Source organism: Vidua macroura, chromosome 9, assembly GCF_024509145.1.
Source record: "Vidua macroura isolate BioBank_ID:100142 chromosome 9, ASM2450914v1, whole genome shotgun sequence".
NCBI lineage: Eukaryota > Metazoa > Chordata > Aves > Passeriformes > Viduidae > Vidua > Vidua macroura.
Genome location: NC_071579.1, coordinates 14193672 through 14209747, shown reverse-complemented (window position 1 = coordinate 14209747; position 16076 = coordinate 14193672).

Genomic DNA, 16076 nt, shown 5'->3' with positions numbered 1-16076 from the left:
ATTCATTGTTTTAGATCTGTTTTGGTAGAGATATTGGTCTGTTTTAGGAAAACAAGCAGATGAATTAGGAACTGGTTGAGACCAAGTTTCTCCCACACTTTCACTACAGCAGTTGGTGTTCATTATTTCATTTAAATCATACACATAACATAAAATATGAGGTTTTTCCTTTCATGTGTAGAGTTACAAATCAAATTAAAGTGTTCCTGTGCAGATTATGTAGGAATGTAGGATCTCAGTTCCACTGTCAATCAACTCACCATGCACATCACAACAGAAATATTTATGCTTACACCAGGCACCCAAACACACTGTGTGAAAGGACACAAAGATGAGAAAGGAAAATCAAAGCTCATCAAGGTGGTATGAATTCCAGAGCACTTTGCTGAACTCTGAAATCTACCCTATTTTTATGGTGAAGCTTGCACATGGAATTGGTGGAATGACATTTTCCACAAACTTCTAAAAACTATTGGCATGAAATGAGTTTAATCTCAGGATAACTATCTCAACAGAGAACTCCTCCACTAAGTTCCTGGGAGAGGCATTAAGTAGATGCAGGGTACTGTAGCGAAGATTTTTATTGACTATGGTTTTAAAAATATCACTTATTATAGAAATTACAGTACATCCAACCTCAGGCACAGAGAATGCTGAAATCAAGTTCTGGCAACTTTAGTCCAATGAATTGCCATTGATTTTCATAGCCTTTTTTTTTCTGAGGAAAGGACATATAAAGTTGTCTCAGCATTTGTGTGCTTCTGTTGCCTAAATTCCTGTCAGAAATCCATGACCTGGACAAACAAAAATGTTTTCCAGATTTTCAGCAGTGCTATAATGCTATTCTTTTTCTAGTTTGCATCAGAAAAAAATATTTTTTAAAAATTCCTGGTGGGACTGTGTCAGAAGTGACAGAACATGGCTCTACAGAGCAAAAGGCAGAGGACAAACCCTCTGATTGCCTGGCACTGTCTGTGTCACCTTCAGCCTGGGACTTGTACAAATCAGTCACAACCAGCTCTGCAACTGATAGCAAGGTTTATGTGCACACAGAGCAACAGGAGCCTCTATGAGTTCACTAATTCAAGCACTTGGAAGCAGGAAAGAAAAGGCATAATAGTCTTGCCATGAAAGTCTGAAGGTAAAAGGGATCAGGGCAGGGGAGGAAGGCTGGGTGTTGAGGGCAAGTCTGGACTGACTCAGAGTGACAGCAGTAACAGCCTGTTCCACTGTGGTCTGCCAGTGCACACAATTTCCAGCAGTGCTACAGAGCAGGACTCAGCAGTGCTAATCATAGCTGAACACCTCTCCAGCTGTTTCCAGGTGGTATTTTTTGTAACAAAAGAGAGTAACTTCATGAAAGCATTTGAATCAGAGTAAACTGGTTCTCACTGAACATGATCACAGCTTAAGAGATGCTTCTATTTGTTTAAAGACACTTCAAGTTTTGAAATTCCAGTGGGATTTCACAATCTGCAATGGAAATACAGTGTCAGATTCTCCAGTATTATGCATTTCCATACATGCCAAAGGACAATGTGACTCCTAGCAAACACTACAAAGGAGTGGCTACAGGGTTTTTCCTACTTAGAGTGTTCTACATGTAGCACCAAACCTTCACATATTATAATTTTACAAAGTATTCATCTGCTTATGCTAAAACCAACACACTTCTCCTATTCCTTTTAATTCCTGCACACCTTGAAGTACCTTTGTCCATACTGATTACTAAGGAGGTTCCAAGAGCCACGTTTCCTGGAGGCTGATGGGAGGCAGTGAGGATAGAAGGGAAGCTGCCAGTGAGCAGCACTTTCCTATTAGCCATTAGCTAGGGAGACTCCCACCCCAGCTGCTGCCTGAGAGAGATTTTAATGGAAAGATTACCCACATTTGATAAGGAATATTCCCAGCCTGGGAAGGACTCACACTTAGTGGATGGTAATAATATTAGTCTAATATTTAAAGTGTGTCAAGCAGTGCAAACAGGTTAAAATATTTCATTATGGATTCATTGAGGTATAAATTAACTCAATGGTGCTAGGCTGATAGCTTAATTCTCAAATTCATAATTTTCTACTTTGGATGAGCCAGGCATTGATTGAAATAGCCAACATAGACCTGTGAACAAATAAAATTAGGGAAGAGGAGGTGAATTTTTTCCAGGTTTACTTTGTAACACTGTATTTACTTTCAGTCTACAATATAGTCCCTGAAATGAGCATACCAAAATAATTTTCAGGCAATTAACACATATAAGAAAGACTTTGGAGAGATCATTGACACAGCAAACACTTGACAGGCCTGCCAATTAATACAAACAAATAGAAGCTACTGGAAGTTCTTTCTCATAATGTCTGCTGGGATCCAGACACCAAGTAATGGGTGATTTGTGACACTATTCCTACAAAGCAACCCTTTCAATCACATAGTCTATATAAATATGCAAATAAACTTACATGAAACAGGACTTTTTGCCGGTATTTTTACTTGTACTTTTCTGACAAATGCTACAGAAAAGCTACAGAAAAGCATGGCTCCCTCTGTAATATATATACATAAATGGAATTACCATTCACTGAATAATCCATTCCCATTCCCTAATCTGATTATAAGGCAGGGAGATCACAATATCTTAATTTTTAATGATGAAATCTGGTCTGTCTAAAGCTTGTTACAGAAAGTTGGAATATTTTTTACATGTCCATTTACTTATAGCTTCATTTGTGCACTTCTATTTTTAAATGTGCAAAACTGCCTTATATATACAGTTATTCCATACAGTCAGTGAATCTGAGAAATAACTCAAGATAGCAGCATTTTCTACCCTGAACAAAATTCTGTGCAAATCTGGCTGCAAATTGCAGAAAAGGAATAAACACTAGTTGTGCTTTTTTGGGAGGCCTGAAAATGTTCCCTTGAGAACAAAAAAGGCCAGATTTTTAGGATCTTGAATCCCTGTCAGAAAAATTACACAAGACTTCTCTTAAGCAGGTTACAGACATCTCTGTCACTGTGGTTGCACCCATAACACCTGACCCACTCCCAGTTATAGCACAGGATCAACCAGCTAAAAGTACATCAGGACAAAGGCTCAGAGATCCTTGCACTTTACCAGCTGTACATGGAGATGGACAAGTGGCCCTTGAGCCCAGTTCTGAAGTTTCTGCTGATGACTACAATGGAATTTGGGTGTGAATCCATTCACCTTCAATTCCTCTATCTAGAATGTGATAAGACCAAGCCAACAATCCAGGCTACAGTTGTGCTTATACATAAATGCCTTCTTTTCCTGCTGGCCACATTTCCTTTTTTAAAAGGCCATCCTGTGGGAATAAAGTGCTTAAAAGCAAAATAAAATAAAAACCTTTTGCATTTCATAATGAGATGTTTAGAACACTCATCTTCCTTCACATTACTAAACATTTTTCCAGCACACAGATGTGTTCAAAGATGTATTTGAGGTCTGGGCACAAACAGTGCTTTGTTTCTATATTTATGGTAAGATCTTTGTATGTAAAGATTATAGATGTTTTCCATTTTCAAATATATGACATTACAACTTGCTTCACTCAGAAGAAAGTTTCCATTTCCAACAGCCAATGTTGGCAGTGCTAGCTGAGCAACCAGTAAACTGAAAAATACAGCAGATGTACATGAGAGAGAATAAAGTAGGAAAACTAACAAACATTTGTCTCCAAGCCTGGGCTTGTCCATCAGTTAGTTTCACTGTGATGGCCTCCCAGAAGCGAGTATTTGAAGGCAAGTATTTGTCTGCTACATAAACTGGAATGCCAAGTATTTGCAACTTGCTCTAGTTTGCAAGAGATGTGAGTCAGTGCTGTTGAAATCATTATAACGTGATGCTAAAGTTGGGGTATTGGAGAAAACTACCATGGGGATTATCAAGTACAGAAAAAACAATTTCCCAGAAAAAAGCCATCACAAGGCAGCTATGGAAAAACCTCTGAACATGGGTATTGTTCTTCCTAGTGGGATCACACAAATGTTTATGCAAACAACTTCCACTATTTTTGTATCAGCTTAAGATATAGATAAAATAAGTCCCTACATTAAGAGTTAGGGGAAAGGAGAGCAAATATTTTTCCCCTGCTAGTAACCTTGACTGCAACCTAGGTGAAAGATTGTAAAGATATCAAGCCTACCAAGACTTTTTATACACAGCAGAGAGGATGAGGTAAAGACACAGGAATCAAATAGTAAAAGGAACCCTATGAAGTCTTTTGGGCATCAAGAGACTTTAAATGCAATGGTAGAAGCAAAACATTGTCACAGAAATGCCTTTTACCCTAGCTGACCCATCTCCTCATTTTCCCACAGCATACTGATAGGCCTAGGCATGATTCTTAATTGTTTCATGAGATTTTTTTCATGTTTCACTGAAAACTGAAAAAAGGCAAAACCACATCTTTGCAGATGCAGCTTTTGAAGAGGCAGCAGCATGACCCATCATGAAAAATGAAAAGCCATGCTAAACACTGCAACCATTAGAGAAAGGCTCTGAAAAGGGGATTCTCCTGTGAGATTCAGCACAGTCTTTATACTAAGAAGCTTGGGTCTTAGTACAGTTATAACTCCTCTGACTTCAAAGGTACCCAAAGAATTAATTTGGCCCTGTTTGTTTTGGTAATGGCTGACTAGCCAAAAACAAAACCCAAAAGGCTCTGGAAATGCCAGGGTAATCTTATTTCCTTTCTCCCTCATACAGCAAGTAGAGAGCTCCCAGCTGACTACATAATACCCAGGATGATGTGTGTCTTGGCTGTCATTTGTCAATGCTGCTGCTGCTAGAAATCAAAGATTTATGTTCTCAAAAGAGCTTTTTGGCAGAAACTCCCAATTGCACTGCAGGGTAATTCAATATACTGAAGCACATCAATGCAGTTTGCTTTGTGTATTTGCCCCCTGCCCAAATAGTCCTCTATAGACTTAAAACTTAGTTGTCAGTTCCAATATTCTCTGTCTCCAGGCAACAAGCATGAACTTGAATCTGTCCAGACAGATTTTGTAATTATATGTTTTGAACAACAAATGCTTAATTTCTAGGTGCTCTTTACCTCCGCAGCTCCTGCATCGAAGAGATTACCACGCCCTGGGATTGCTCAATTGAGTCCAAAAAGAGTCAGCAAATTCCTTACAGCAAGATGAGACTTTTTTCTAATTAATCCTCATATTTCAAGGCATTGTTTTGCACAGTGAAACATAACTAAACTCTATTAACGTGTTGCTCTATTTAAGAATTAGAATTCAGAGATGCTTAAACTAGTAATGGATGATTACTGGTTTGGTATTTACATTGTGATCCATGCAAAACTGAGCATGAAGATGGAGAGAGTCCATTCCCTAAGTGGTATTTTTGCTTGAAGTTCAAGAACATTTTTTTCAAAATAAACACTTTCTTTTGAAGATGTTCACAAAGTACACAGAAATTGCCTTCTTGAAATAAAAATTGCAGAAATAAAATATTAATTCCCATCTACCCAGAGCTTTTCGAGGGCTTCCAAGGCTAAATCCAGGTTATTACTCCCAGCATAACTCTAGAACATCTCTCAAAATAAAAGGCAATGACAATGTTCCTTACAAAGCCAATGCCAGGGGAATAAAGATTGTATTTGTATGTCTCTTTACAAAGATGCTCACAAGAAACATTGTTTTAGAAAACTACCCCCAGGAGTCTCTGAATGAGCCAAAAACTACCTTAAGCATGCCACTGAAAATTACTTCTAGCTTTCCAGGCAATTTTGAGCACCGCAAGAGTGCTCCAAAGTGTTCCTTTGGCTAATTACCTCAGTGCAGATGAGGTGCTAAACCTTTTGGCTGGCCCCTCCAACAGCCCAAGATTGCAATATCTCAATGGATGCTATAAAGAAATTACACTGCACAGCCAGAACCTTTTTTAATAAATTTGATCTCTACAAATAATTAAACTACTCCCCCACGCCCCAAACCCCAGGAGCAAATTTTATGTTGTACCTCAGAAGACTAAATCTCTTTGGAACCTCATGTTGCTTGACAGTCCCCAGAGCTGCTCACAAACAGACCTGATTCTGTGCATTGTTGACAGAAAATGGAAGGTTTCACATGAGTTTAAAGGGACTTAGACTAGATGGAAACTGGTGAACAGACACAGAGGATCAAGCTCTATAAATTGAGGTTTCATAAGTTTCAGGTTCCATATATTTAAGTCCTAAACACATTGAGTTGTTAACTGCAGGCTGGAAGGATCACAGTCAGTCCCTATGAAGTGTGTGCTAGTACCCACATGGCTCACAGAGTAATGGTGTAAAGCACCTGCAGACATTACCTTGGCAACATTAGTTCAATCCAGTATAGAAAGCAAAGGGGGCTGCTGGTACCCTCAGAAAGAGCCATTATCACATCAGAACTTCAAAAGAGGAACAACTCTCTCTTACATTAGATGCCATCTCAAGCAGTGTCTTTCTGCTCTCCATGAGTTTCATGTGGTCTGGTGATTGTGTCACTATGTTGTTTCCACACAGCTACTGTGTCATCCCATATTTACCTGTCAGAACACAACACAGCCCTCTTTCATAGGCAGTGAAGATGCCAGGGTCTGACAGAACACGTCGAGATCTCCCCACCCACCACAGACAGCCAAGCTCTACAAGCCCTAGCAGGTTCACCCCTGGAGGAGCGCCAGTTTCTGCGTTTCCTTTTCTGAAAGTGCTTCCTCTGCTGCAGCTGAACAAGTAATGCTAGATGTGCTCTTGGTAAACCTGTCCATGTTCTTACTTCTCCTGCAAACAGTGGTTGACAGAAGTTTACTCTACTACTGTTTTCACTGATGCCACACCAACTCCTGCTCTATGTCCCTCCTGTAACTCAGTTTCTTTGTCAGAATGAGCTATCAGCTGAGCAAGCCCTGCCTCATTCCCAGTGTGGGAGCTGAACTGCTGATCAAAGAGCTTTCAAGCTTTGTTATTACATACCTGATGAAGGCCAGACAAAAGGCCAAACTATAGATCATGAAACTGCTTCTTCAGCAACTTACTTTCTCATGTATCAGTTAACTTTTTCCTAGTATTCATCATGATCTCTGAACCTCATGATATCTTCCCTGGTTTATGCATTGACGTTCCAATTACAATTAAATATCTTCCAGAAGTTCAAGCATGATCTATTTGAATGTTTCCAGAGGTGTAAAGGTACTATATCTATATATCTATAAGTTAGTCATTGACATGAGGTAATACCACAAATAAAATGAAACAAAATCAAAAGTGAGTAGCGGGCTTCCTGTATGCTTTCCTAATTTTTTTATTTTTCTGGTCTAAAATACAATTTCTGAGGGTCCCCTCATCTTGCTCAATGTTAGTACTAAAGCCCAGAGAAATGTCCCACTACCTATGACCATTCATTAGAAACATCAGTTTACTCTCATATTTTGTGTGTTTGGGACCGTGACACACTATGCTCTACCCTTCCCATTACATTTTGTAACCTCTCAGGCAGTGAAATGTTCTGCATCTATCCCAAACTGGAAGGTATTGTTAGGAAAAAAACACCATAAACACCCTAAGCTAGGCTATTGCTGTGAATAAATATGGCAGTTGAGTTAGAAAAGGAGTTATCTAGTTAGAGCTAAAGTTAAGGGAGTAGAAGGCTAAGTAATTCCAGCTAGTTTTACGTGAGCTTTGGTTGCAGTAAACATTGAATCATGTTATGTTATTTAAAGTACATTAAAGATGATTTCTAACAGCACATTTTGCCTGGTACTGATAAGGTCTCTAACATTATCAGAGAAGATAGCACATACAAGGCATCACAGATTCAAAGCCAAGACTTTTATGAAGACCCCTCTCACTTAGTTTATAAACTCACCACTGGCACCACTGCCCAAATGTTTGTAAAACCCCCAGTATGACTGGACCTCAATATGTAACAGTGGTGGTAAGAGACTGCATAGAATGCACTCTGTCAGAGGTCAGATCTCTGAGGGAAGGAGCAGTTAATTTATAGAGATACACATGTAAGAAGAATATTTATGGATTTTACATTCCTAGATACACATTTTAGTAATATGCAGGCCTCATCACCAAACCCAGCGCCATCATCTGTTAATGCATGACATCAGTCTGGTTGCTCATTTAGAAAGGGCAGCAGATGAGATCACAGAGTCATTAAGGGTTGGAAAATACCTCTAAGATCAGCTGAACTATAGTCCTCTGTGAAGACAGTCAGCCTGCTACACTCAGTGTCAGCATGCAATGAACTGAGAAGTCAGCCAAGCCACACACAGAGACCTTTTTTGACAGGGACTAAATCACATGACAGGACCTCCCCCTGGCAAATCGACAGGGCCAGGCTGCTTTTAGCAAGGGCAGCTACTCCTGAAAAGGGATGGTGATGGCATAAAATGATTAGCATAGGAGACTGTTCAAGGGCAAAGCACATTTGCTAATGATGACTATAGTACATTGGCCTGCTGCTGGCTCCATGCCATCCAAAATAATTTGTTAAAAGGTAAAGTTCTGGAGACCAATAAAGCACAGAAGCCCAATGCAACAGAAATAAATTAGAACAGAGACATCCTTTGAAACAGAGGCAGCTTATACTTCATGGTGAGCACTCGCTTATGAGTTCCAGGGTTTTCAACAAAAATCAAGCATATGCTTCCATTCTCTTCTGGGCTGGGCTGGCCTGAATTTTGGTAGCACAGTTTTGGCAGTATTCCATTATTACTATGGTTGGTTGCAAATTGTTATTTTGCATGGAAATCTATAAATCAAAAGGCTGTTTAAAGTGATTTTTTTTTTCCCCCAACATTTATTTTACCAAATGACCAACCATCATTTTAGGTACACTCCAAATTCAATCATCTAAATGACTGTGCAAGGAACAGTCCATATTCAACAATGGCACACTTCTCTGTGAGCTAGGAAAGTACCATCCTGCCTATCTGTCAGATGGGAAGCAGGAAATACACAGAGAAGCAGGGCTGATTTTCCTGACTTACACAGATTCATTCACAATTCTCCTTGGCTCATGAAAAGGCAGCATCTTTATACTCACATTTCTTCATTCATGACAAAGAATGGCAAATTCAGTCCCTATTTGAAAATCACTGGTTCTGGGTTATAAAAGGTTACTGATTAAAATGTAAAAAGTTCCAAAAGGAAGGCTGCAAGCAAGTGGATCCAGCAGCAACTGTCATGTGTCTTGTAAATACATTCTGTAACTGGCACTGTAGGACTGTAGATGATACTATAATACTGACAGCCAAAATAACCACCTACCCAGGACAAATAGTAAATTCTGAACTGTTAAAAATTTTAAGAATTTCTTCAGAAAATGTGAAAAGTCAAAAGGAAATTGAAAATATATCAATAAGAAATCATTTTAAATTGCCCTTGATTAAGCCATTTTTGTATCATCTAACAAGTCACTTTCCTGAGCATGCTAAGAATGTTCTCAGGTTTTGTGACAGGTTTCATCACTTTGCTTTTGTCACTGCTCTGGAACTATTGTCCCTCTTAAAAATCTCTTCTCCCATGCAGTAATTTCACCTTTCAACATCCAATCACTGAATTTTGTTAAAATTTTGCCTTTTTTTCCATCAGTAAGAAACTGTGTTTTCCTGAAGAGCCAATTAATTTTCTATTTAATGAGTTATACTCATTTTGTAGAACATACTTTTTATTAAATTCTTCTATTATTCTTCTCATAGCATTCCAGTCAGATTTCAGCATCTCTCTTGAAACATTTTCAGCAAAATTGGACAATCTATTCCCCACAACTCATCCCTAACTCAGAGGAACTCTCAAACTCTTTGGAACATTAGCCATTCTAGCTAGAGGTTTGCTATAAGTTAATATTCATCTGATGATTCAGTATGACTCCCAAACTCTCCTCAGAATCTTGAGGTGTCAGGGAATGCCTTAATCTGAGGAATTTCATCCTTCCTAAACACACAGCCTTGCTTTTGATAGTATTCTTACATGTGTGAGCCTTAACAAAAAGAAGATTCACTTTCTTACAACTACAAAACACATATAGAGCAGTTTGTTACTTCTGTATTGCAGAGGACCACAGCAAAGGTCTGTTTGCCATGTTCAGACATTATTGTCAGTGAACAAATATGAAACACTGCTAAGGAAGAGCCTTCATGATGGCAGAAGTGCAAAGGAAAACAGAAATCTTCAGCTATTCCTACATAAGGCTTTGTTATTGTTATGAGCCTTGTGAACCAGGGTTTGAAAGAAAAATGCCCAAAAGCATTTTTTAGCAAATCTAACTCTTGTCATTAAACAGATTGGAGACAAAAGCCATCAGAGACTCTCTGTAAACGTCTGAAGTGCTGAAATTAACCCAGGCATAATGCTAATTTAGCCTATCATTCCAGAATGCATGACAGATGGGAAACTTTATTAATCATCCCACATACATGTGGAAAGAGAGAGCACCTTGTTCATAAATTATTGTAAACATTTTTATTGCCCAGGAGGATCCAATTATTTTGAATGATTAAGTGACAAAATAATTAAATAATCAAAGTCGTATAAACCAAAGCATTAAACTAATTCCTATCCCACCTTTGTTTCTGAAACTGAGAGTATCTGGTAATAGAGGTAAACTGAAAATTAGAGAGATTAGACATTGTTCTCAGTAGCCAGGAGTGTTCCTGCAAATCAGAGCAAAAGTTTGTTGGCTAACAACTCAAATGTTCAGGAAAAACAAGGAAATTAAAGTAAAAACTAGATTTAGAAAATACAACTAAAATTATAATGTAGGAAAATAGATTGTAGGATCTAACTATTTTAGAATTCATTGACACAATACAAATAGCATTAAAAATGGGAGGAAATGGAACAGAAAAAGAATTCCAATATGTTGTTTTAGCACAGAAGGGCTTGTGTCAGCTTCTAGCCTTTTATATAAAATGTTTTTGACAAGCTCTACTACAGGTAGCTTTTGCCTCCAAGAATTAGAAAATCACAAGTGGCTAAGTACATTCAAGAAAAAGTTAATTTGAGAATTTAAAGTAATTTTCTGCAAGAGAAACAAGAAGAATCAACAGTCAGGATGTTTTTCTGATTGAAATCTCTATGTAACCAGGACAGAATCCCACTTGCTTGAGTCATGCTCATGATCTTTCAAAGTCTGACCTATACACCCCTTCTTGTATTCTTGTTGTTTTCGCAACTGGATTTTAAATTTCATGAACTCAAAGACAGTCCTATACTACAAGTATTATACATAACAAAACCAAAAGGACCAATATGTAAAAAAAACATTTTTAGAACATCTTATGAGCACTTAGAGCTGCTCTGTGGATTTCATAGCTGCTTGTTAGGGACAATTAAATGTGGAGATTCAAGCTGTGGTCAGTTTTTTGCAGCCTATCAGTGCAGATGGTGCACACTGGGAGCTGTCCCCTGGACCTTCTTCATCAAATACTGACAGAGGTAGGCAGATTTGCTCAGGATTTATGGGATTAATATAGGATAGGAGAAAGACTGAGGATTAGGATAATGTCTAGCTGAAGCAGGAGGAGGTGGAAGGGGTTGGGGCTCTCACAAGGTTTTTTGGAAAGCAGGCATTATCAATTTGGAGAAAGTACAAGCCAGGACCTGAGGTATTGCAGTCAGTTCTGCTGAAGATATCGTAAGAGTAAGGCAATTAAGAAAAAAGGCTGCAGTCAAAGGAATAAGGATTTGGAGGAAGAGTTGCTTTGAAGCCCCTAGTGGGAACCACCATTCCACTACCAACATTGCCAACTCCAATTGCTAATTTGCATATGGTAGCACACAGCTGCAGTGTGAGATCAGCTCTGGAAAACCCCATTAGTGCCAGTATAAGACACTCACACAGCTCTGAGAACTCCCAACATAACTATTTGTCAGGTCAAGTCCCCAGAGAAACTAACCTAATCATAGATAGGAGTTGTGGTTATAACGTGTGGAAATGTCTCCTCTTCTAATCTGTTTTTCATTTCTTGAGAACTCAAGCACATATTTTATGGAATTGTTTCAGTTAGCTGCAGAAAGCCAGTGATCAGATCTCCCAGTAATAGGACCTTTTTTCCAAAGTTCCCTGAAGTAAAATGGTTACTAAAAGTCAGTTACTGCCTTTGCCAAGAACTGCCATCCCCCAAGAGATCTCTTATTTGCAGAAGTTGTTCAATTTGTGGTGGTAGAGGGATACTCTTAATAATGCAAATTCATTATATTTTTAACCAACCATGATACAAGTATTAAAAACAGAAACCTGAAACCGTGGCCTGTCAGTATTTTATTGAAATATTTACAGAATTATTAAATTAATGAGAGGCTAGAATAGTATATAAGAAATATGTCTATTTGTTTAAAGACATCAAGTTCTCCAAATATGACACATATGAAGTGAAACTGTGTCAACCATGAAATATATTCCATGCACTTAAACTGGTAAAAAGAATAATTTCAGAATAATACAACATTGATGTAGGACATTTCATAGAACTAAAGAGAGCTAAGATCCCTCAGCTGCATTTAAGGTCCCATTTCCTTCAGAACCATTAGGTTCCCCCAAAGTGCCTCCCTCTTCTGCTGGAGGTCTAAATTGGTGTTATTAAAGGTTTTGATCCATCTAACTTTTAGCTTTTCCATTTCTGAGCTATGGCATTAAACAAATCAACAACAAACTACTGCAACAATTACTGAGATTTATGGTATAAATTCCAAGTAATACTAATCTAAATGGCTGTCTCCTAAGAGAATCAAGTACTAATATGAACATACCAATTATTTCATACAATTGGAGAAAAGGTATTTCCACAAAAAATGTTCCTGAATCTCAGCAGAAAAGAATATACACATATAAATGAACTCATTATTAACTTCTATTGGTTTTTGAAGTGTAGACTATGTGAAAAGATATTGATACTACTTACACTGATCTGTGATGCTCCTTCACTGAAAGGACAGATTGCTGTGCCTGCTACACATGTTTTGGTTCTTCTCCCATTAATGACAGCCCGCTGGAAACTGAGAATATAAAACTTGTCCTACAAGCACTCAGGAGTCACAACATGATGACAACTTTTGATTACAATCCTGAACTGCATTAGTCAAAATAAGAGACCAGACCAACAAAATAAAAGGATGATAGGTGTTAACTAGAGTGGTTGGAATGTTCCTGATTTTTCTTCCAAATACCAACATTGTGCTCAACTCAGTATGACTATAAGAAATGTGGATTAAATTTCTAATTCAAACCCCACGAAGAAGTTTCTTAATGTCTTGTAACTGCATTAGCAGTATGCCTGACAATACAGCTAGATCAATTTGGCAGCAGGCTATTATAATAGTCAGTGAAATGAGAAATTGCCTGACAAGCCTCTTTTCCAGATTAACACAATGCATCAAACCCTTTTCAAATAGTCATTTCACCCACAGGCTACACACAATGGCATTTCCAAATTTTCAAAGATTTTATTGAAATAGGTTATTAAAATAGATTTAACTCCAGCCTTTGCAGGCCCTCAGTCTCCAAGTGCATTTGGACAGTGAGAAATCTGTAAATACCATAATGGATCTCCAAACCAACTACAGGTCCTACTTGCCAGGCTGCAGAGAAATTTGCAGAGACACTCTTCAGAAATTATATGTAATGAAGCACTGCCATCACATGCAGATTAGCTTGGCTCTCTTTAAGTCACTGGGTAAAGAGCCCATTCACATCTTTAGAAGATATGACTGGAAAATAACTTTTATAGTCCCCAAAATATTCTTTCATATAACCAGATTATTCTTTGCATTCATGAATTGTAATAAGATATTAACCTTTGATCTGATGAAAGTGTTTCAAAGGTTTATTCAGCCTCCAGGGGGGAAGAAAAGGAAAAAAAGAAAGCTTCCACACATTGTGTTACATAGTCTGTAAAGGAAAATTTACATTTAACAGCTCATTTTATCTAACAGTTTTCCACTTTCCCTTTCTTCCCACTTGTCCCTCCTCTTCCACTGCTCTTTCCTGCTCCTTTGCATTTTCCAGTAGCCACAGTTTCACCTTCTATCCTCTCTCTTGACCACATTTTGGCACTCATTAGGCTTCCCTGGGCAATGATCTGACTCATCAGCATAGCAATAACCACCTTTTAGCTTGGTTAGTTCTCAGCCAGCTTAGTGAGCAGATTCAATGAGCACACAGCCACATTAACTGTGGGAATATGGTACATGGAGACAGAAGCAGGATGTCTTCCTTTATCTCCACAGAACCAGTATATCAGTAAAAAATTCTTCCAAAATTTCACCATGAGCAAATACCAAGCAAAGAGCAGAATACCACTAAGAGGATCAACTTCAGATCCAGGTGAAAATAAGGACAATAATATCTTTCTCATTAGAAAATGTAGCTATGAAACAGGTCTGAAATCCTGACAATCAAAACAAAACTTCCACAAAAAATAACGAAACTGTATTATATCACATTTTTTGCTCCTACTTAATAATCACCACTCCAAATAAAGGGTTAAGTAAATGTACAGTGCTGTGTGAAGCAGCAGTGAAATATTTGAATCTGCTGAAAAATAAGAGTTGGTGACATACTGTCACAGGCATCCGGATGAGTGCTCAGGCTCAGCTGCTTGCGCTGCCCTGGCTGGCACTCGCGCAGCCGGCGTCAGCTGCCAGAGCCCCGTGTCATTGAGGTGACCTCCCTGGCACTGGGAACGGACAGGGGACAGCTGACACTAACATCTGAGTGACTGACAAACAGAGTTTTTTCCTCAGTCACTGCTTCCAAATAACAAACTCCTCAGCATAAAACAACAGGTCTTCACTGAAGAAACTAGGCCTGTGTTTGCAACACTCATCATCTGACATAAACAATCTTATCACCTCTGCTAACAATCAAGTTTTACATAATCTTATCAGGTTTTTTTGTTTTTTTTTTTTTTTTCCATTAATACTTGGAAAGGCTTACGCAAAACAAATTGTATGTGGGATATTTTTTGCCCGCCCACAGTGGAGGATACTGAATATCTGGAAGCACAGGAAGGATTGCCAGGGTCTGAAGTCATCGTGTTTTCACAGCAGTTTCAAGCTTCAGATAAATAACTAAGCATACATGCTTATCATACATGTCAGCATGAGGTCTCTCATGGTCCCTGGACCACTCAGTAAGGTAAACCTGAGGCCTGCAAGGTGGCTGAGTTCATCTCTCTGCTGCCAGAAGTCACATTTCCTACACCTTGCTGCTTGTCTTCTGATCAAAGTTAGAGTTCTTCTTACTCCCTAATACTTTCCTGTCATCTCCTACTGAGCCTATTCAGCTCACTGACATAGTGGATCCTCATGGATTTGGGGATTTAGGTTTGTTTTCAAGTTTTCTTTTTAATTACTTTCCTGACAGATTAGCAAATATAATTGCTTCACAGATTAATCAGACGAAGGGAAGTGACAGGAGAATGTGGCTGGAAGTGTGGGAGGAGAAAGCAGTAACTCCTCTTTGCTCTGCTGGGAGCTATCAGATAAGGTTCATCTCATCTTGCAGAACAGTCTGAGCTCCACGGCTACAGGCACAGACTCGTCAGGCAGCTTCTCAAAGCAGCAACGTGAGAGCTCTGCCCATGCCTCAGGAGAAGGGAGCCAGCTGACGTAACCCACACAGGCTGCTCAATGGCTTCACCACCTCCCTGGTGAAGCCTCTTCTACACCACACCCTGCCCAGCTCCAGCTGCAGAAAGAGCTTTTCTCATAAGCAATTCCTACTTCAGCTCACCTTCTAGAGCAAATTATCTGTACTTTTAAGGCTTTCAGCAGCAGCACTCGGTACTGTGGCACTGGTACACCTGGCACTAAGTGTTCACAAAAGGCCCTAATTTTGCTCTGCCATCTTACTGAAGTCTCTTTGATCCAAACATCACAACTTTTCTCATTGTGGTCTCCAAGAACACAATAAAATAAGAATCAGAAGAATATGAGATGTAGTTTCCTTATTATGGACAGCACAGCACCTGTTTGGGTTTTGTTACATTTTTTGCAGGATTTGGCCCTGGTTATGGGTGGTTTGTTTTCACTTAATAAAACATAACCAAACTATGCAATAACTAAAGA